Raw genomic sequence first — 22,646 nt, forward strand, 5'->3', positions numbered from 1 at the left:
GAAGAGGGCAGGGACCTCCTAACTCCCTACAGCAAAGCCCAGACCTTGATAGAACAAGGCCCCTGACTCACCAACACAGGGCAACTAACTGGGGCTTTACTTAGTTCCCTCTCTCAAGGGCCTTTTAGCACGCAGTGCTCTCAACTAATTTCTGATTTCTTTTGAGATAAGCCCCTTATTGCCTCAGGTTTCTGCTTTGCTTCTTTTCCATTGCCTTCAGGTTTTATTAACTTTGTAGTGAGGCTGGTATGGCCGCTGTGGGATTGCTCATCTTGTTCAGTAAGGCACCACTAGACCATTTAGAGTCTCAGCCCCACCCCAGCAACCCTACCAAGGCAGACCTGGTCTCTGTGTGCAACAGCCCAAGCAATGATGAGAAACAGCAAAAAGATGAATTCAGTGTGGCCACATTAGGAAGATGAACATGGAGGTCCAGCGTCCCCGACCTCCAAGTCCATCTTCAGGGTCCTAACAGGAAGATCTTACACAAAGGGTCCTTACATTTAAGTTTAAATACAAGGCAAGAGGTTTGCACAGCTAAGCAGGTGAAGGCATGGTCCCATCCATCACCTACCCATCATCCTCTTAGCTCCGATCTGCCTTCCACCGTGGTCTGACAATCTGTAAAATCTCCCTCATCAACTGAGCCTTTGGCCACCTTGCCCACCCTTCCTGTTTCAGTCCAGGCCAGCTCTGCAACCTCAGCAAGCCCCTTCCCCATTGCCCCTGCCAGTCAGAAATATCAACTATCCACTGCACGGGACACCATTAAAATTCATATCCTGGCTCTGGGGAGGTGGCCCAGTTGGTGCAGCCCATGAAACACTGCTCGAGGACTCGAGGCAGTCCTGAGCGGCCCAGCGTCCACGTGAAAGGCCAGATGTGGCCGTGTGCACTTGTCACCACAGCAACAGCAGAGAAGTAGAGATGGGAAGAGGCCTGGAGCATGCTGGCCAAGCCAGCTTGGTTGAATCGGTGAGCTCCAGCAAGAGGCCCTGACTCAGAAAACAAGGGAATAGTAACAACAAAATGGCTGCCAACACTGATGTCTGACCTCCACACGCATGCATACACACAGGCACACACCCGAACATGTACACGCATGGACATAACACATAAACACAAATATAATAAAAAATAAATGAGAAAAATAACACTCACCTACCTACTGCTGCTCCTTGGACTCCCATGATGCTCTCTTCCTTCTTCCTTGATCTTTTTTGAGCCCATGAACCTTAAAGGAAGAGCTGCAAACTCCAGCTATCAGGGTGGGAGACGCGCTTTGTCCACTATACACAGGCTGAATTGCCTTCTTACCCAAAAAGAGAAGTAGATGCTGGCCAGACAGAGAAAGGCAGGTGGCCAGATGGCAGGCTTCCCGAGCCTCAGGTCAGCTTGCTCAAGAGAGAACTGTTGTCAGCTGGTCCTTGTCCTCCTCTGGGCCTTGTACAGGCTGATGAGCTCATGCTCATAATGAGTGCAAGCCTTTCACTGAAGTATAATTAATAATCATCTGATAAGTGAATAACAATAAGAGTGGTGATGTAATGCCTTCCCCCAACTCTGCTCAGGTTCCTTAGTAGTCATGCCACGAGCTGATGCCCCAGTCCGCTCAACTAGATGAGTGTCCTCCGGTGCGGGTTTATCCACACAGCCAACTTCTATCTTGGGTACCTCACTTCGCCCTCTCCGGAGTAGCCTAAGGGCATCGCACAGGGAGCCGTGTCCTGTGCGTGTTGAGCTTTGAAGTCATGGGAAAGTGCAAGCGACCCATGACTCAGGCACCAGGACACCCACACACTTCTCGCCAACACGGCGACCTCCCAGGTGGACAGCTGAGCTGGAGCCTTGCTGAGGTTCACAGTGACATATTTCTCCTGCTCGTCCTCCGCTCTACCACTCTGAAACCCCCAGGCCCCTTAAGCAGTAGGGTGAGTGGATGAGTCAGGCCACTTCCTCCACACCATCATCAGAGGGATAGGTACACCCTGGTCGACATCCTGGGCACCCAAGGAGCCAGATGGAGAAGAACTCAGTTTCAGAGACAAGAGTCGGTTTGGCTTTCTGAGAACTCCTAGTGGAAAATGAGTCTCCGCAAAGGAGGCACTAATCGAAAACCAGTGGTGAAAATGTAAACAAACAAGCAGGCAGCTCAGAACCCCTGTGCCCCCACACACCTCCCAGGCCAAACGCTGAGGGAGGCAGAATGGAATCCCAGCTAGAAAAGACAGTAAGACCTTTCATTGTGAGCAGTTTCCGCTTACAAAGCACTTCCCCACAGCGTGACTTCACCGAGCCTCACCGTCACTCAGTTCGGGCTGAGTTTATTATTTCTCCCTTACAGGTGAGGAAACGGAAGGCCTCAAGATATTAAGTGAGAGAAGAAAGGATGAAGCCAGGGCCAAGCTGGTTTCCAGGGCGACAGTGGGCTTGCCCCACCTGGCTGGGTCCGACAGCTCTTCTCCACTGGGAAGGAGAGCATTGGGCTTACCCGTGGACGGTTGACCACGGAGTGATGACAGCTGCAGTGAAAGCTCCCTTGGCCACAGCAGTGAAAAAGCAGTTCCGGCTAGCTACTGCATAAAAGGGGAATCCAGTTAAGAGATTCCTCAACAAAGCCTCTCACGGAAGCCTGGGGAGGAAGTGAAGTCAGAGACCCTCCCCAGGCTTCCCAAAGTCGGAGAAGGGCAGCTCCTAAGGGCCACAAACCAAAGCTCCCAGCCATAGCCTCCCTAAGGCTGTGCCCACCCTTTGCTTTTCCTTTCCATTCTGTTTCAGACGAAAGATTCTTTTTAAAATTTTGGGGGTCCCCCCTTTCTTTCTGTCTTTTTTTTTAAAGGTTTACACAAGTATGTATCTCATATTGAGTATATTCTGAAATATTTATGGATGGGAACCATGGAATCACTGGGAATTTTCTTTAAAATCTGCTATTGTTTGGAGCCCATTCCTTTTCATTCCTTTTATCCTTTCTTTCATGTACCTCACATCATGATGGGCTGCCCACCCCAGACACAGGGCAACAGGGTCAAATCCATCACAAACTGGAACCCCAAAGATGTTGAGCCCACACAAACCTTTTCTCTTTATAGTTGTTTCTCTTGGATATTTTGTTATAGTAACAGAAAACTAACACCAAAGTATTTCAGGGGAAAATGAGGGATCGGAGAGATAAAGCAAAAAGGGTACATCTTAGAATTTCTGAGGACTCACTTTTTATATTTTTCTCGGCTTTTCTGTATTACTAAAAATATCTAATTAAAGAGGCAGGAAAATGGGAATGGAGTTATGCATCTTCCTTCAGCCCTGTTTAAATGTATGCCTTTTTGTGTGTGTGTCAAAGTTTTTGGCAATTCCCCACTCATCCTGTCCTCTCCATTATTAGGTATTTCTTTAAATAAACATCTCTTGACATAAATTTTACTTGTGTGCATGGAGGGGGGTGGGCATGAATGTTACCCTGTGTACATTTGGAGATTGGGGGACGAGTTTCGGGGGTCTGTTTTTTTCTTCCCGTCATGTGGGCTCCGGGCATGGCAGCAGGTGGCTACCTGCTAAGCCATCTCGCCAGCCCCTCATCTGATATCTCTCAAAGGCCATAATTATTTCAGCAATGTTTAAAGTCCGTGTTGAAATCCCCCTATGAGTTAGACAGCAGGGCCTCCTTTCTAGATAAGCTAAGAGCTCTGGCCTTCCGGGCCAGTAGTCTATATGCTTTCTTCTCTGTTGACCTTTTACATAGTTCCGTAGAATGTTCCAAACACCCTAATTTCCTGGTTGACCTGTTGTTTCGTTTATGGTGACCCTTCACAGGACCACACTTCTATGGGGGAAAACTCAAAATGAGATTAAGGAACGTCCTGGGTATATTTACCCACGAGAGACCTTTCTCCTCCCAGTGTTCCTTCAGAACCTGGGGCGTTGCTCTGGGGTAAGACAGGGCTCTAAACCACTCTTAGGGACAAGCTTTGTTTTTGACCTCACAGAGAAAAGCAAAGATCAAGACAGCTCATCCTGTGGACCTCAGGCAGCATCTTATGGGGCCTGTGGCCCCTGGGTTCCCATGATTTTTTTTTTTTTCTGCAGTTCCATTAACACTAGGCCCAGTGTCACTCACCTGCCACCCTTGTAGGAGGTGGCTGCTGATGCATCTCATTCCACCGCCGGCAGGATCCTGGGTCTTTGTATCCTTGTCAGAGCAAGCTGCTGATCAAGAGGAAGTGCCTTGGAGAAGGGCCCATGGGAAGCTGTCGGGGGAGGGGGGTACAGGGAAGTATGGCGATCGGGAGGTTCAGGGAAGTCACTGGTTACATTTCTGGAGTAAGAGGAGACATCTGTCCCCTGTGCAGCAGGAGTCCCAGCCTGGACATGATTGATTTCACACCCCGGGAAGGAGTGTTTATGAAGAGGTCTGGCTGGCTTTGAAATACGAGGTCGGACCGTGGCCAGCTGCATACCTTCAGCTATTCATTTTCTGTGAGCCAATTATAGGAAGTGTTCAGCAGCAACCCATGGAGGAAAGTACCATCCCTGTGCTTCGGATGGAAGGGTCGAGCCAGGAGGGGAGGGGCACTGATCCTCAGTGACTTTTTCTGTAGCGAAACCATGACAAAGCTGCTAACAGTCCGTTCCCCTCCCTGGTGTCAGCCTGCCTCCTGGCCTCGACTCCCGAGAGTACACACAATGTTTTCTCCAGCCATTTTCCCAGGGTGACTCACGTCCTGAGCTCTGCTCCCCCTTCACCTTTCTGTCCTCAAAAAATGGGTTGTTTTTTCAGAGGTGAAAAAACAGGGCTGTGCGCAGACTTGATCCCGTGTTCTCCTTCTCTTAGGAGCTCCAGAGCAACGGCAGGTAAGCATGTCTGCCAGCTTGTTTCACTGATGGAGGCCGAGACCAAGACGAAGGCAACCGCAGCCTATAAAACGAAAATAAAGTCCTGGGCTGAGAAGACATCTCAGTAGTGGCTATACAAGTATGCGTCCAGGCCAATCCTCAGAAGTTAAGTCGAGAGAGAGAGAGGAGAGTGATGGCAGCCAGTTATAATTTCTGAGCTTTGGAAGCAGAGAAAGGCAGATCCTCACTAGCGAGTCAGTCTAGAGTGGTGGTTCTCAACCTTCCTAATGCCGTGACCCTTTAACACAGTCCCTCAAGTTACGGTGACCCCTCAACCAGAACGTTATTTTTGTTGCTACTTCATGACTGTAATTTTTGCTGCCGGTATGAATCCTAATGTAAATATCTATGTTGGCTGATGGTCCTAGGCGATCCCTGTGAAAGGGCCATTCAACCCCCAAAGAGATTGCGACCCACAGGTTGAGATGAATCAGTGAATTCCAGGCAAAAGTGAGAGACCCTGTTTCAAAAAAGGAAAAACAAACAAACAAAAACCAATCAAACAAAACACAAGATAGATTACATACAAGGTGGACGGCATTTTGAGGAATACATCAAAACACAAACCTTTGATTTCTACATGCACACAAGCCCATTTGTACACACACACATACATGCATGTGTGTATATGTGAGAGAGAGAGAGACAGAGAGAGAGGGAGAGAGGCTACCCATCAACAGAGAATCCAGCAGCTGAACCTGTGACCATCTTGGAGTGACAGCCATGTCATGCTGCTTCTCCACTGCTCTGATCTGAACATCCCCTCAACACTCATGTTGAGAATATAATCCCTGATGCAAAGTGCTGAGAAGCGGGACTGCCAGTGGCCATTGGATTTTAGGGACACTATCTTCATGAGTTAAGACTGAGAGTTCTGTGGGAGAGCATGGCCCCTGCTCTTCTTCCATCTCTGGGGTACGATTTCCCACATGACCCCTCCCCTCCATGCAAAAGGAAGGCTCTCTCAGATGCCAGTGGCTTGATAGTGGCTGTCCCAGCCTTCAGAGCCTCAAGCCCAGTAAATTATTGTTTATAATTACCCGGTCTGTGTCATAATAAACAGGAAAACACCCACTGACGGGGATGACCAAGGTTTCTGTTAAAAGGTGTGTGGGGAGGGGAAGAGCTGCAGTCTGTCACAGCCCTCACTCCTCCATACTCTGCTCAAGTCCCGGCCCTGACGATTATCCTACCGCACTCAGGGTGGGTGCCGAGATCTCCAGCGTGAATCGGCTCCCTGCCTCTGTTCTGTTAGCTCTCCTCCTCACTTTTACGATGCACGTGTTTTCACACCCCAGTAGGTAGTGGCATGGCTACTGTCCCTCCCCAGCAACTTGGCTTGGTGGAGAAGCCAACATGGCTATTCTGCTTGCCTTCTTGACCTACTATGATCAGTGCAGTTTGCCCTAAGCTCTTTCCCAGTGCAAGCATGTACGTGAAGCACACGCTTACTGCCACGCCTGACAATCTGAGTTGGATCTTCAGGTGGAAGGAGAAAGCCAACTCCCACAAGTTGTCCTCTGACACACACACACACACACACACACACACACAAATTAATTAATTAATAAAAATAAATGTGATTTTAAAAACCAGAACATTATAGCATCATTTTTGCATATCCCATAAATAAAGAGTTTGTGATACTTTACAAAATTAGGCTACAAATTGCCTGTACAAGAGATTAAATTACCCCTGGGCTATTCTTCTCCTTCCCTCCCTGCAGTTTTCCTAGGCTGGTAAGCTTGGTTCTTTACTCTGGCCGGTAGCAATCTGTTTCTCCAAAGACAGCTGGGTGTAGAGCTTAGCCTTGATCTTTGTCTGCCGTTCCCATGATGGGAAACTCAAATCATTTTGAACAAAACTATGAAGCGGTACATTATAAGGATGCTGACATGCAGGGACCTTGATAATTTTTACCTAACCACAGGCACAGCTGAAGAGCCACCTCGTACACAGGCCAGATGAGGAGTGGTTACAGACAGGACAAAACAGGCAGAGATCATTCTCATGTCCATGGAATGTACCATCTGGTGAGGGATCAGAATCTTAGAAATGAATGAATTAGACCACAATCACATAGGACTTGAACACTGTGAAGAAAAGACAAGTGCTGCGGAGATGTGTTAATCCATCTTCCAATGTTATAACAAAATACCCGAGGCTTAATTTATAAAGAAAAGAATTTTGGTTCCCAGTTTTGGGAATCAGAATCTAAACAGCATGTTGCTGGTTTTAGCAAAGGTTCGAACAGTATAACCTCACGATGGATGGCGTCACAGTGCCGGTAGCCACCGAAGCAGGGAGAAGTCACCTGTTGGAACAGGAAGTCAGAGAGCAGGGCTCTCTGAAGGGCTGATCTTGCTCTTTCGCAGTAGCTCTTCCTTGAGAACCAGCAAGGGACCCTGAAAGGAGAGCCCTGTTTCATTCCAAAGTCCACAACCTCAGAGAGCTATTGCCCTCTCGCAGGTCCTCATTTCTTAAAGGTTCCACCACCTCTTAACACCCGACCCTAGGCATCAAGCGTCCAACATATGGACGTGTGGGACACATCTAACACACCTTGGAAGACGGAGTATAACATATTCCAAGCTAGTTCCAAGGGAGAGTGATATTTATACAGAGAGGCCAAAAGCTTGGAGGAGAGGGTAGGGCTGGGGCAGGAGAAGGGAACATTTCTTACAAGTAGCCAAAGCAAATGTCACGGCTGGGGTTGGGTTTTACAATGATTATAGAGCCAGGCATGGTGGAGCACACCTTTAATCCCAGCACGCAGGAGGCAGAGGCAGGTGGATCGTTGAGTTCAAGGCCAGCCTGGTCTACATATCTAGTTCCAGGATAGCCAGGGCTATAACAGAGAAACCCTGCCTTGAAAAACAAAACAAAACAATGATTATAATGTCCCCAGCAGAATCTCAGCCTTGTCTAATTGTTCTTGGGAGTGTTCAAGAGCAGATTTGGCGAACACGAATAAAATTAATACCAACAACACCAACTTGATTAAATGCTTCCTTACACAACAGGAGGAATTCCAAGGGTCAGGTATCACCTTTATGACTCAAGTTCTTACATGGCCTATCATTCCTCAACTCCTAGCTCTTTAATGTTTCTTCCCTGTACCAACAAAGGGCATTTTGTATGAGTGTTTCCTTGTTTATCACCTGACTTGCTGACTGGAATGTAACCTCTCTGAATGCAGTTTCTTAATCTCATTTTCTTTATGGCTGTTTTCCCTAGCGCTGAAAATATTGAGTGATGGTTAGTGCTGATCTCCAACTAGACAGGATCTGGAGTCACCTAGGAGACACGCCTCCAGGAATACCTGTGAGGGATCACACCTGTGAGGGATCACACCTGTGAGAAATCACACCTGTGAGGGATTATCTTAACTTGGTTAATTGAGGTAGGAAGACCCACCTAAGCCATCTGGTGTCATTCTCTGGTCTGCATAAAGAGACGGAAGCAGTGCAGCAACATTTCCCGATGTGGGCTTCCTGACTGTGGGTGCAACATGACCAGCCAGCCTTCCTGCTGCCATGGACTACACCTCTGTGAACTGTAGGCCAGCACAAACCCTTCCTTCTTTAAATTGCCTTTGTTAGGGCATTTTACTACAGCAATGAGACACGTAACTGCAACACACTAAATGTCACATACATGACACTCAAAAAGACATATTTATTAGTTGAATACCTGGATACCATGCATTTAGTCCTCATACTATCCTTATAATCTAGGTGCTATTTCCTCAATTTGTGTGGTGTGTGTGTGTGTGTGTGTGTGTGTGTGTGTGTGGTACCCATGTTTGCACACATGTGTGTATGGAGGTCAGAGGCCCATGTGGCGCGTCTTCCTCAGTTGCTTTTCCACCTTATGCTTTGAGGCCTGGTCTCTTACTGAACCTGGAATCACCACTTTGGCTAGATTGGCTGACCAGCCAGCTCTAGTGTCCTCCTGCCTCTGCCTTCCCAGGGTTGGGCCTACAGGTGCACACTGTACCCAGCTTTTTACATGGGCACTGGGAACCAGGCTCAGGTCCTCATGCTCGCACAGAATACCTAGCTGACTGGGCCGCCTCCTGAGCCCCAGTCCCCTCTATTTTGGAAGACCAGGGTGGGTTAAATACATCTCTCAGAGCCCTACGGCCAGTGGTTTGGTAGACTCAGGACTCAGGCTGCCTGAGTCTGTAGCACTGCTCAGGGCTCACTGCAGAATGGAAACAGCCGTGGCTACGCACTTTGCACACCAACCAGACTTAGGGATTTTGGTTGCTTGAGTGGTATTCTGAGCAAGGTACCCCAGCTGGGGACTGGAGCTCTCAATGCCAATTTTACAAAACAGGGGCCAGTGAGCAGGTGGGTAGTAAGGCTTATTTGTGTTACAGCAAGCTGTGCCTGCACAGAGAGCTTGTAGCCCGGATAAGACAAGGAAGTCCTGAGTCATAGAGCCCTTTCAGAGCCTGCATTGTAACCTATGGCCGGTGTTGCTGCAACATCCCTTGCTACATCCTGGACACTCATTCAGTTACTGGGAGTAAGAAATGTAGAGTAGAGCCACGGTTTACTCGTTCAGAGTTTTCATTTGAAATAGAATCTTTTCTTTCCTTAAGGGAATGTTTTTGTATTATTGTATTTGAGCAGGATCTTTCACTCTGTGGCTTAGGCTGGCCCCTCCTTTTTGGGGCAATCCTCCTGCCTCAGTCTTTCGTTTTTGTTTTGTTTTCATTACATAGCTCTGGCTGTCTTGGAACTTGCTCTGTAGACCAGGCAGCCTGGAACTCACAGAGATCTGCCTGCCTCTGCCTCCAGAGTGCAGCACTCTGCCTGGCTGCCTCTGTCTTTACAGATGCGCACCACCAAGCAGAGCTGTCAAAACATTTTTTTTTTTTTAATTTATATTTTTCAGGAAATGTAAGCGTATTTTTAGTGGTCTCCAGTGCTGTTCCAGTTGGTATTGTTGAGGTGTGAAAGGAAACTCGATGCTGTTGTTAGGTGAGATGTGATCAGCAACGGGTTCCAGAGGTCACCCGTGGTAAGTCTGCACCTTTAGCCTCTGCTGCATGTGTAATTACAGACACTGGAAACCACAGAGTTGTTCCATGGTAGTGTCTATAAGCGTGTTCAAGCCACTGGATTTAATTCACAGTAGGGCAGTACCGTATTGTCTAGGCAACGGGGTCACAGGAAGATCCCAATACAAATAAGAGGAACATTAGTTCTGGCCTGTGCCATTGGGGAAAGGTTGTGGAAGCTGTATTTCTCAGCTTTGTCTTCCCTGAGATAACTAACCTATAAAGAGAAGACATCCAGTTCATTATATTTTTGTTTCTGCACTGTGTTGCCTAGGCTACCTTTAACCTCCCAACCCTCCCGCCTAAACCTACAGAGTACCAGGATAATTCGTATGCACCATGGCACTTGCTAAGTGTCCTTGTATAGCTGGGGGAGTAATTCAGTGGAACAGTATTTGACATCATGCATGAAGCCCTGGGTTTGGTCCCTAGTAATGAAACAAAACAATAAGCCCCATTTATTTTGACTCATAGTCTTGAAGGTTCTAGTCCAGTTTCTTTTGATCTTTCTGTACAGCATAGCAAATTGCTCGTGCATTGTCTAGAAGCAAAAGAGAAAGAAGACCCTGAGGCCCTTCAAGGCCACGATCCCAGGGACCTAAACATCTCACAGGAGGTACCGCCCCTAAAGTTTCCAGGCCTTTCCCAGTAACACTGAGCTGGGGGTGGTGATTTTTACACAAATGTGAGGGAGGCTTATCCTAACTCAAGCAGAAATGGAAGCATTTGAAAGAGACCTTGGAAGACGACTTGGAAAAAGCTCTCCAGAGAAGATGGACCAAGGGCAGGAATAGACAAGAATCAAAAGAAAATCTATAAGCTTTCAAGCACTGCTCAGTCCTAAACTATTTTTTTATTACCCCTGTGCATCTCAATTTTCCCAGTAGCCACAGCCTCTGGTAAGAAGATAGTGCCATGCCAGCCTGCCTGCTTATAGTATTTCGAGTATGTACAGCTGACTTCATGCCACCCACCAGTTTCAAAGGTCCAGCTCAGGAGAAGTAAGCATCTACCAAACAGTGACAACTTTTACTCCATATCCCAGCATTTTCCTCCGCTTGCTCACTTTATGCCTGTCCATTGCTCCATTGTCCCCCTCCCCAACAGCCAACCCATGATCAAGTCCAGGCTACGCTCATCTCCAGATAGGTTGTAGGAACCGTCTTTCTCTGACCAAGTCAAGGATGACACTTGACATATGGCAGAAACGCTGATGTTGCTTGTACTTCAGAGTCTGTGGGCTTGGTTGCTGGTGTGGTGGCTTAGAGAGATCTCTTTAGGAGATGAGTCAGTGGCATGACATTCAGCCATGTGAACACAGTTCTGGTGAAGGGATTAACACAGTTCTCTCCGGAGCGGATCAGTTCCCTTAAGGGTGGTTATGATACGAGTGGGTTGGGCCTTTCCCCACTTTTTTGCTTGTCCTGTGTCCTTTCTGCTCATCATCACTCCCTCTCTGATTCTCTCCTGGGTTGTGATGCAGCCATGGAAGGCCCTCAGTGGACGTCTACACAAGGCTGTTTGAGATTTCCAGATACCAGGGGTTTGAGACACATCAACCTGTCTTTGTGTGTGTGGGGGGGGGGTATGGGTATAAAGGCCACACGTTGGAAGTGTCTTCCTTGATTGTTTCTTCATCTTATTTTTTTTGAGACCAGAGTCTCATTTGAACCTGCTGGTTACCAGTTTGGCTATACTAGCTGGCTATCAAGCCACGGGAATCTGCCTGTCTCTGTCTCCTTAGGGCTGAGATTACAGGCAATATAGATATTGACATCTGAATTTTTAATGTAGGTTCTGGGGATCTGAAATTCAGGCTTGTTACAGCAAGCATTTTATTGACTGAGCCATCTTCTCAATTCTCTACTAGTAAACCTTTTTTTTTTAAGGGATCCAGCCTCTAGTATTTTGTTACAGCAGCACAAACTACATGAAAACACAAGAAGACAGAGGGGAATGAAAATAAAAGTACCCACATCATTGGATTGCTAGGGAGATAAGATGAAATAACGCACTTGTCCTGCAGAGCTTGAAGTGTTGTCTGTGGCTTTCAGGTAGAGTAAGGGATTACCAAGCTTTGGTTTACATGGCAAATGTACAAGTTCATTCACTTGGGTAGTTTCTAAGTTGCTTTCTCCTGACACATCGGAGCTGAGGAATTCTGATCCAGGTTACATGACTTGCAAAGCTTAAATACCTAGACTCTGGCTTCTTACAGAAAGAAACTTGTCAATCTTTGATAGGAAGAGGCAGAGAAACCTCCCTGTGCTATACTCACAGTCAATTGATTCTCTCCCTGGGGGGCACTTACCCCAGTGATCCCATCTTCTTTTTGTTTGTTCTTGGCAATTAAGGTTTTGTTTTGCGGTACATAAGAATGTACGTTCATTGCAAACAAAGAAAAAGAGGGAGTGAGTAAAAGAAAGAAAACACCAGAAAAGCATGGTGTATAAGGTTCAGAATGTCAAAAGTCCTACAGTATGCCCCGGTACCAGGATAGCAGAGGTCCACCCTGCTGCCTGCCGTAGCCAGAGGGCACTTCTGCAGAGCTCACCTGAAATCAAAACTTTCTGCAACATCCTGGCATACTTGTCAAATTAATTATGCAGGGATAAAATACACAGTGGGTTGAGGACTATGTTCAACCTACCAACAATCTGAATTACTTTTTAAAAGTAATTCACCCACTTTTAAAAGTGTATGGGTGTTCTACCTGCATGCTCATCTCTGCACATTTGTGTGTGCTTGGTGCCCAAGTTAGAAAAGGGTGTCAGATCCCCTGGACCTGGAGTTACAGACTGTTGTGAGCCACCGTGTGGGCGCTGAGAATCATATCCAGGTTCTCTGGAAGAGCAGCCAAAGCTCCTAATTGAGCCATTGCTCCAGCCCCTGGTTTAGTTTCACGTTTCCATACCTGCAGAGGAGATGATATACCTCTCCCTCATTACACAGCCTGACTTACTAAGCAATATCCAATCTTTAAGAAAAGCACTTGAGGAAACTTTGGAAGTAAACAAGGATAGGATCGTATAAGAGTCGGGTGGAGAAATGGCTCAGCAATGGCTCAGCAATTAAGGATACCAAGTTCTACTCCGAACACCTATTATTTCAGGTGGCTCCCTAACGCCTGTAACTCCAGCTTTAGGGCATCTAATGCCCTATTCTGACCTCAGCAAGTACCTGTTCTCATGTGCACCTATCCCCGCCCCTATACACATAATTAGAAATAAAACAAAACCACCTTAAAAGGTTCTCTCTTGCATTCATCACACCATGACTTTATGGGTCCTTGTGTGGTGCAACCATGACCAAACATTAACAGCTATTGGCTCTACTGCAAGCTTGTTCCTGCGCCAAACCAAGCCAGATACACTGCTCAGCAGAATAGTAAGCACTTCCTGTTTCCTCCCGCCCACTACCCATGCCTCCTTATTCCATAGAGAATCCATATTAATGGCTGGGCATGTTCAGTGTGATGTGTGTGACCAACCAGAGTACCTCATTCCCCCAGGTACAAGGAAAGGTTTTTTGAGATCAAATCAAATCAAACCTTGATTTCAGAAACTGCAGGAAGGCCTCTTCATTGGCAGAGGAAGTAAAGGACTGCAGCTGTAAAGCCAGAGGAACTGGCAGCTTTCTTCTTACTGTGTGGGTTGAGCAGCTGTCACCGATTGCAAACTGCCACAGAGGAGAGAGGAAATGAGGAAGGAAGGATCCTGAATTGCCCCGTGAGTTCCTGGGTCCATCCCTTCCTAAGGTTTGCCTCCCGCCCTTTGCTGTGATTCTGCACATTCCTTATTACTTTAGACCTGGAGTCGTGTTGCAGTCACTGAGGGTGGAACTAGCCAAGACTGACGTACTTTCTCATATGAGTGAGGAGCCAAGGCTCACACACGATGGATAAACTCAGTCGGTAACGCCATGCTGGCCTTTTCCTCATCTCTTGCATGCAGCTACTCAGCCTGAGGGACTGGTCCCGGACCTTCAGAGCCCAGATCTCATCAGTGCTGTGGCTAATGTAAGCCTAGCCAACAGGTGGGTGTGCCTCCTTGCCCACTGATGCTAGTGTGTCCACTCCCCACCCCCAGATCTGGCACTGGAACAAACAGATCCTTATTTAGCCTTCTACCACATCTTACCTTCTCATTAGAGATCTCTTAAAATGGTTTTTGAAAAGTATTTATTTTATTTTGACATGTCTGGGTGTTTCACCTGCATGTATGTGCTCTCATTATGCACATGCCTTCCTGTGCCTTCGGAGGTCAGGAGGGTTCCTTGGAACTGGAGTTACAGGTGCTAGTGAGCTACCTGACATGAGTGCCAGGAACAAAACTCTCATTCTGCACGAGCAATGCATACTCTAAATGCTGAGCCATCTCTCCAGCCTCCCACACACGGTGTCTTACTGCCTGCAGAGTCCTTAAATACAACCTTGATACCCTCAACCCTCACTTGAGTTGTCTGCTTGGGACCCTGATCCTGCTCGGACTGGATTTGAGCTTGCCCTACATGCTGAAGGAATCCTGAACTCCTGAAGCCCGCCTTCCACCCTGAATGGGATCAGCTTTTCTCTGGTGGTTTTACCTAGCCCTCACTTTCAAAATCCTTGCTTAGCCTGTGCCATTCTTTGGGCATGATGAGAAATTACATTTATAAGGCCCACTTTAGTCTTTTCCCAATTTTTTAAAATGATATTGATGATCCCAGGAAACGTTCAAAGGAACAAAGTTTACTTAGCTTGGTTGCGGAGCTAGTGATCAGCCCTTGGTTATCAGCTCTTATTTGGGGCCCTCTTGGCTCTCTCACATGTCAGACTGTATAATGACAACAGTGGTTTAAGAAGGGGCCAAACCATGAAATAGGAAGTCAGTGACAGTGAGGGGCCAGTTTCGATCTGTTCCAACAACCCATGCTCAGAGGAACTAACGCGGGTCCCACAGAACTTTGTCAATCTCTTCCTCGAGAAAGTCCTCCATGACTAAGCCCCAGTTCCTAAAGCTTCACATTGCTCCTGGCCAGGGTCCAAAACTCCAACACAGGAACCCACTCAAACTATAGCCAGAGCACAGCAGACAGCTTTGCTAGATACGGGTGTCTTGAGTCTGTGTCAGAGCCTTGCAGAATAAATAAGGCTCTCACCCTGCTGCAAGCTGGGTGCGTTATCCCTCACCCACAGATGTAAAGTCAGATCGCATTTTAGAGTTCTCGGGGAAGACTCAGTCCTGCCAACCGAAAGCAGTCCCTGCAGTGGATCAAACCAGTCCCGCTTATGGCCAGGCATGAGAAGATGATGTGGTTTCAACAAGTCTGGTCCTGTCCATTCAGGCACTCAGCGCATTCTCACCCTGGCTCTTTGAAAGTAGAGGCCAGGAAGAGGAGGATGTCCAAAGAAGACTCCCTTGCTGGAATTGCCCCTGAAATTACCTCACAAGACGATGCTGGGATCTGACCATAAGGACCACGAACATTAACGGTGAAGCTGGGGATACGGTCCCTTGGTTGAGACATCTTATATTCATGCTGGGGCTCCCTGTCACCTGCAGAAATGCAGAGATAAGAAATGCAGAAGTGCAGAGGTGCAGAGGTATTGAGGTGCAGAGGTATTGAGGTATGGAGGTGCAGGGATGTGAAGGTGCAGAGATGCATGCTCTTCCCTGCCAGGACATGAGGAACTGAAGACAGCTTCCACATCTAGGCTGCTTCGTCCCCGAGGAACCTTGGGAAAACTGCTCAGCTTAGAGCACAGAGGCAGCCAAGATTTTCTTTTCTCCTAGTAGCCTGGGATCATCTCCTGTTCTGAACACAAGCAGCCTGTGGAGCTCTTGCTCCACTAAGAGATTTTGGGAGGAGAGGTAAAACCAAGAGAGGAGTTCAGAGCACCCCCAAGACAAACGTCCTCAAGACAGAGAGAGTCTCGAACCAGCAATCTCATGAGGGTCCCAACTCAAAGGGAAGTATTTTTTTCCCCCTTAAAAACTGACAGTGTGGCTGAACATGGAGGTACTGACTTCTAAGGCTACTGAAGAGCAGGGATGCATGGCAAGAACCCTACCCCTGCCACCCCAGGCCTTCCATTCTCTCCAGGGTGAAAGAACGGAGCAGGTGGGGAATCTGGATGATAGAGTACAACATAGGGACAATAAATGCTGGCTCCGCCCTGAGCTATCCCACAGAAGTCTGTCCAGCACATAATACAGTACGTTAAGACTTATGCCTGCAAGAAATTTGTTCAGAGTTTAAGGAAAAAAAAAAAACCTGGTGCAAATGAACTTGGGCACACACCTATGTACAGCCAGAGACAGACTGTCCTGGCCTTGGGCAAACTCTGAATGGGTTTGAGCATATGGTAAATGCTAGATGGCCACCTGATCCTTGATTAGTTATTCTATAAAAGTGTCCTCGTGTTCTTTTCTTTTGTTTTCTTTTTTTATAACCTAGCTTTAATTAACTTCAGAATGTGACACTCAGATACCTAACAGCAGACATCTTTAAAGGAACATAGTCCATATGCCAGAGTCTCAAGGATTCCTTTCTTTGGAATATATTTTCTGTAGTATCTGTCTATCATCTATCTACCATCTATGCATGCCCGCATGTATTATGATCTGTCTATCTACAGATCATATATATTTATATCTGTATATCTACCCTTCATAACTCATATTATCTATTATTAATTTTGAGACATAGACTATGTTTAGATTCATGATGTGGCAGAGAGTAGCCTTGAACTTCTGATCATTCTGTTTCTGTTAGGATTACAGGTGTGTGCCATTATGCTATTTTTGTTTGTTTGTTTTAAAAAAATCCTAATCTAACTTACAAAGCAACTTGTCTTCCTTCCTTCTTTCTTCCCTCCCTCCCTTCCTTTCTTTCTCTTTTCTTTCTTTCTTTCTTTCTTTCTTTCTTTCTTTCTTTCTTTCTTTCTTTCTTCTTTCTTCCTGTCTTTCTATCTCAGTGTGTGGTTTACTCATATTCATGTGTAGAGGTCAGAGGTCAACTTCAGGTGCCTTCCTCTCTGGCACTCTACCTTACTTTTGAGATAAGATCTCCCACTAAACCTGGAGCTTGTGGTTCCAGCCAGACTGGGAGGCTAACCAGACTTTCCTTTCCACTCCCCTGTCTCTGCCGTCAGTGCTGGGCATGCTGGTGTATCCCACCATGCTTGGCTTTTGTGTGGCTTCTGGGTTCCACAAGCCGGTGCATCACGCTTTCATAGAAAAGCACTTTACCACCTGAGCTAGCTCCCTAGCCTGCTGCTTGTTTTTCTTTGAGAACAGACTGAAGTCATAACTTTTACCACTAATACAGGATGGCGGAGATTTTCCGGAATGGTAAACTCATTTTCAGAAAGGCTGTTGATAAGGTCAGCATGATTAAATACAAACTAACAAACAACAAAAACACAGCAGTTTAAGGTCCTAAAAGAAACTTCAAATGAAGAGTATTTTCTCATTATAGAAAGATAACACTTATATTCTATTGTTTGTTCTTACAGAGTCAGAAAAACTCAGAGAGCAGTTGAGAGATGGCATGTCCTAGTGTTTCTCCCAACTGGGAAGACAGTGGGGCAGGGCATCACGTGAATCTTTGGCTTGTGACTGCATGGAGGTCAGCTAAGAGCCACACAGATAGCCATTCACGCTCAGTTCTTGAATTTCAACATATTTTGTTTCTGAACAGACAAAAACCAACTATTGATAGCTACACTCAGCTCAGATGTTCAGTGTATCTTGGTGAAATAATCTTTTCCAGTCATTTGATTGCCAGATAAATGTAATAGAGAACTCGTCATAATTTCAGTGGAACAAAACTTGCAAAACAAAACAAAACAAAACGAAGACATGCAACATGCATTTCCTATGAGTTTCTTTCACCAATATGGTCTCATTTCTCTTTCATCCTTTGGACAGCCCAAGCATTTCTTGTCTTCCCTGAGCGCTCTTCCTTTCTCTTGGCATGTTGCCCAGCTCAGGTAGACTTTGGCCTTCCCCAAGGAGCTGTTCTTCCTAAGGGGATCAACCTCTGTCTTTTAATTCTACTCAGGATGGAGACCAGTGGGCACTTAGGACACAGTAAAAGGTCAATAAGCGATGCCTGGGATTTTGGGGTCACGCTGAAACGGACCTTGTCATCATCAAGCAGTGGAGATAAGACCCAGGCCATCACATATTCTAGGCAAGCAATCTACAACTGAACTATGTTGCCAGCCCCTGGAGTAAGATTTCGTTTGGGAGTGAGTAGCCAGGATATTTCCATGGGGGAAGAGAGAAAAGAAATAAGCAAACAGAAAAACTTCAGACAGGGAGGCCCTGGAATTGAAGCTGTAATTGGATACAGTGCTGCTTTAATCAGCAAGACCAAAGACAGCCCCAGGAGGCAGGGACCTCAGGGCTGGAACCTGAAAGAGGCCCAGAGGCCATCATGCGCAAGGGTCCTGAGGAGGAAGTATGCTTGTCAGGTCATTAACCTACCCAAGATGTCCTCCTCTGCTTGAAAGTGAACAATGCTCAAGTTCCCCTGTGCACATGGCTCTGGGAACCACCTTTCTTCCTTTTCTTGCCGGCTGCTGGGCTTTCCCTGGCTAGCATCCTCCCTGAGACTGCCTCTAAGCCTCCTTCCAGCCCTACCCCTGCTGTCCAGTGAATCCATTCAGCATCAGTCCGCTTCTTCCGGGCTCACTTCGCCATCTGGAGTGTGAGTCATCACATGTGTCCTGGCACAGATGACGTCATTCATTCCACATATTTTCCGACTCTCCACTTTGTGTCAGATACTGGGCCGGAATTTAGGAATTAACCATGAACAAGAGTTGACTGCTTCTCAAGGAAGTTCATATTTTATGATTAAAAAACAAAACAAAACAAAACAAAAAACCCTACATTTTAGAAACTTCCCCCCAGGGACAATGTGTAGAAGTTGCTGAAGTGCAGCCAGGCTGGAGAGAGGGAAACCAGTACGGAGGTGAAACTGAACAGGAATACTCTTCCTGAAGGCCTTGTGGTTGTTCTACTTCTTTTCCTGGAAAAACCTTCTAGGTTCCACCAGTTAGCCTCTCTCTCTCCCATGCTGGTTATATGCAGTTATATGTACTTGAACCCATCTCTAATGGCCGTGTGCTAAGCCCTGACCAATTAGCAGAAAGGGAAGGAAGAAAGGAAGGAAGGAAGGAAGGAAGGAAGGGAGGGAGGGAGGGAGGGAGGGAGGGAGGGAGGGAGAAAGAAGAAAGAAAGAAAGAAGAAAGAAAGAAAGAAAGAAAGAAAGAAAGAAAGAGAAAGAAAGGAAGAAGGAAAGAAGAAGGGAAGAATAAAAAAAGAAAAAACTGTTCCTCTTTCTTCTGGAGTGCTTGAGAGGATACAATGTAGGGCTGATACTCTGGCTGCCATTTCCTTCTCCATAAAAGAAGAATTTATGTGAAACCCTAATCTAGATGAAATTAGCCAGGAGGAAGGAAGTGTTTCAACCAACATTAGTTGGAGTTCTAGACTAGGTGACAGGGATAGAGATGAGAACTCACTCACTGTGGAGACCTTTTTGGACTCGGGAGCTTGCATTTACCTGAATGATCTCGGAGGGTCCCCGGTGATTACTTGCAAAGGACGAACAAAAGAAGACTTCAGTATCGTGGTTTCCTCACCCCATAGGGTGGTAGTGGAGATGATAGGAATTAACACACACACACACACACACACACACACACACACACACACACACGTGTTCAGGACAACGCCTTGTGTGTAATGAGCCAGCTGTGCCCACCTAGTGTGAAGCTGCTTGTTTGGTCATGAAGACACTGAAGAACAAGGAGACCAGAACAGTGTCAGCTGTCGGAGTTAATGTATAACCCGGAGGTAAGACGGTGCTTATCATAAAGATAATGATACAGGCTTAGGGGATGATAGACAAGTCTTCCTAACCTGACAAGTCCAAATAATTCACACAGCTACCGTCCCCGGCAGGAGTGGGCTCAGCCCTGACTCCCGTGCACCTACACGCTTTGAGCATGGTGAGCTGTGCTTGCCGACTGCTTCCAGAGAGCACAGCGTAGAAAAGGGACAAAAATCACGTTACAGCAGAGGAACCTGGCAACTGCCCTTAGGCAAGGCGATCTGGCCAACAGCAACAGAAAAAAAAGCCATCAGATGAGGTGATGAATACAAGGCTTGATCTCTCAATTCCCAGAGCCCATTATCCAGCCTGGTCCCTGGAAAACAGCAGACCAGCGCAACCGAGGGATGTCCTTCTAAATATCTGCTTGGTACACCTCAAAACCGTCAAGGTCATCAAATACAAGAAAAATCTGAAGACCGTCAAAGCCCAGAGGCAACTGAAGGAGACAGGATGAATAAATGCAGGCTGAGCTTTTGAATTAGAGCCTGAACAGGGCACTAATGGGGAAACTGCACAATGGCTGCAGTTCAGTTAACACTGTTGTGCCAATATCAGCTAGAGGATAGAACCAGGAAGCTTTTCTGTAAGCACAAAACTACTCTAAAATAAAAATGTTAAATGTTATAAAATTATATATATATATATGTCTAAAAAAGTGAAAAGCGACGCCTGAGAAGGGGCTCAGTAGATAAAAGCACTCGCAGAGGAGCTGGATTAAGTTCTCAGTATCCACATATAGCACTTATGAAAGAAGTCCAATGGTTTCTTCTAGCCTCTGAGGGTACCTGCACACATGTGGTACCCACACAGACAAGCAGGCACACACACACACACACACACACACACACATTCATAAAAATAAATATTTTTAAATAGAAGATGTTTCCACCAACAAAAAAAAAATCTAATAGCAAATATCTTTGTGCATTAAAAATTGCATGTACTTTTAGCCTTCAGTCCCTTCCCTTCTCTCCTCCCAGTCATACCCTTCCCCCCCAACCCCCCGCCATTCCTCAGAAAAGGGGAGCCTTCCCACCAACCCACCCCAGGACATCAAGTCGAGCATCAGGACCGAGTGTTTCCTCTTCCCCTGTGGTTGGGTGAGGCAGCCCTGCCACGGGGGAAGTGATCAAAAGGCAGGCAATAGAGTCCATGTTGGATACAGCCCGTGCTCCCCTTACTAGAAAACCCACATGCAGCTCAAGCTGTCCACTGGGTACATCTGTGGAAGGGGTCTCACTTTTAGCTTCTTAGTTTACATTGAATTCTACTATAGTTAGTGCTATAAATTTAGGGTAATTCTTTTTTGGCCTGCATAGCCCAACATCTTCACTTACAGACATTTTTTTTTTTTTAATTTAACATACACATGTATAAAATAACGAGTTTCATTATGAGATTTTTTTTCCATACACGTATATAATAACATACACCGGTCATATTCACCCTCCATTACCATCTTCTCTTTCTCCCTTCCCTTTTTTTGAGGGCACACTTCCTCTTACCAGATAGCCCCCTTCTATTTAGGTTTATAGTTAGGGTTAGTTTTTAAATGTAGAGTTTATATGCCAATGTTTACATTTTTAATATTATGCTCTTATTCCTCCATGGGTCGGAGAGACTGTATCTCTATCAGCCACCCTGTCTACCTCTACCTGGGAGTCTAGTGAAGGCTCTGTGCTCTGTCTTGGCTGCCTGAGGCTCCCCAGGGCAAGAAGGATGCCTGGGCACATGTTTGTTGAGCAATAATGATTTTTCTACATCTTTCGAATTCCAGTTTGACACCGCCACCCCCAATCAGGTCTTGGTAATTAAAAGAGCTGATTTTGTTCAGGATTTTAAACTGTGTGCTAGGACCAGCGGGAGAGCTGTATAATCAGCAGTAGGGATAGGAGGGAAAAGCCACGGCTTCAAGGAAGTGATGGGCTGGCAGCCCAGGTTGGAAACATCTGATACCAGGGTGATGGGTAGCCATGATAATAATAAGCATTTAAGTAATCATTCAGAGTTTACCATGCAAAAGCATTCTCTGTCCAGTCGTGTTTATGACTGGGCAAGATTTTCATGTTGCAAATGAAACTGGAGCCACTGGAGAGTGGGTTGCAAAAGGCTAAGCAGCATAATTTTAAACTTAAGTGCAGGTTCCAAACTCAACGTGCTTTGCAGTGCCTGGGTAGAGATTAAAGGTGATGTGTGCCCTGGCAGTTTGGTTCTTTCTACTGTGGGTTAATGGTCTTCCAAATTACTATATTTACATGCTTAAACGATACCCAGATTCCCAAGATCTGCCCTCAGAGATTTGGACTCAATGGTTCTGAGGGACATGGAGGGCCCCAGCAAGTTCAGTGACGCAAACCAGTCCTAAAAAAAAAAAAAAAAAAAAAAAAAAAAAAATAAAGAAAAAGTATTTGCCTCCCTCTACAGTCCCTAAGTACCAATGTACTGAACCTTGGGGGATTGTTCTCCAAGTGAGTGCTATAATGATGTAAAAATGAATCGACTCTTACATACTATTATCTGGAGGCTGGAGAAGCAGGTTAGTGGTTAAATGTGCTTGTTGCTCATGCAGCTCCCAACTGCCTCTCACCCCAGCTCCAGGGCATCTGTGACCCCTCTTCTTGCCTCCAATGGCACTTGTATACCTATGTATGAACACATAGACACACACACATAAATAAGCAATAAAATAAATCATTAAAAAGCACCATTTTCCAAGCAGTGATCTGTTCCATTCTGAAAGCATGAGTGCAATGAGGAGAATGTTTATGTCCCCCAAGGTTGTGAGAGTATT

Source organism: Meriones unguiculatus, chromosome 9 (assembly GCF_030254825.1).
Source record: "Meriones unguiculatus strain TT.TT164.6M chromosome 9, Bangor_MerUng_6.1, whole genome shotgun sequence".
NCBI classification, from domain to species: Eukaryota; Metazoa; Chordata; class Mammalia; order Rodentia; family Muridae; genus Meriones; species Meriones unguiculatus.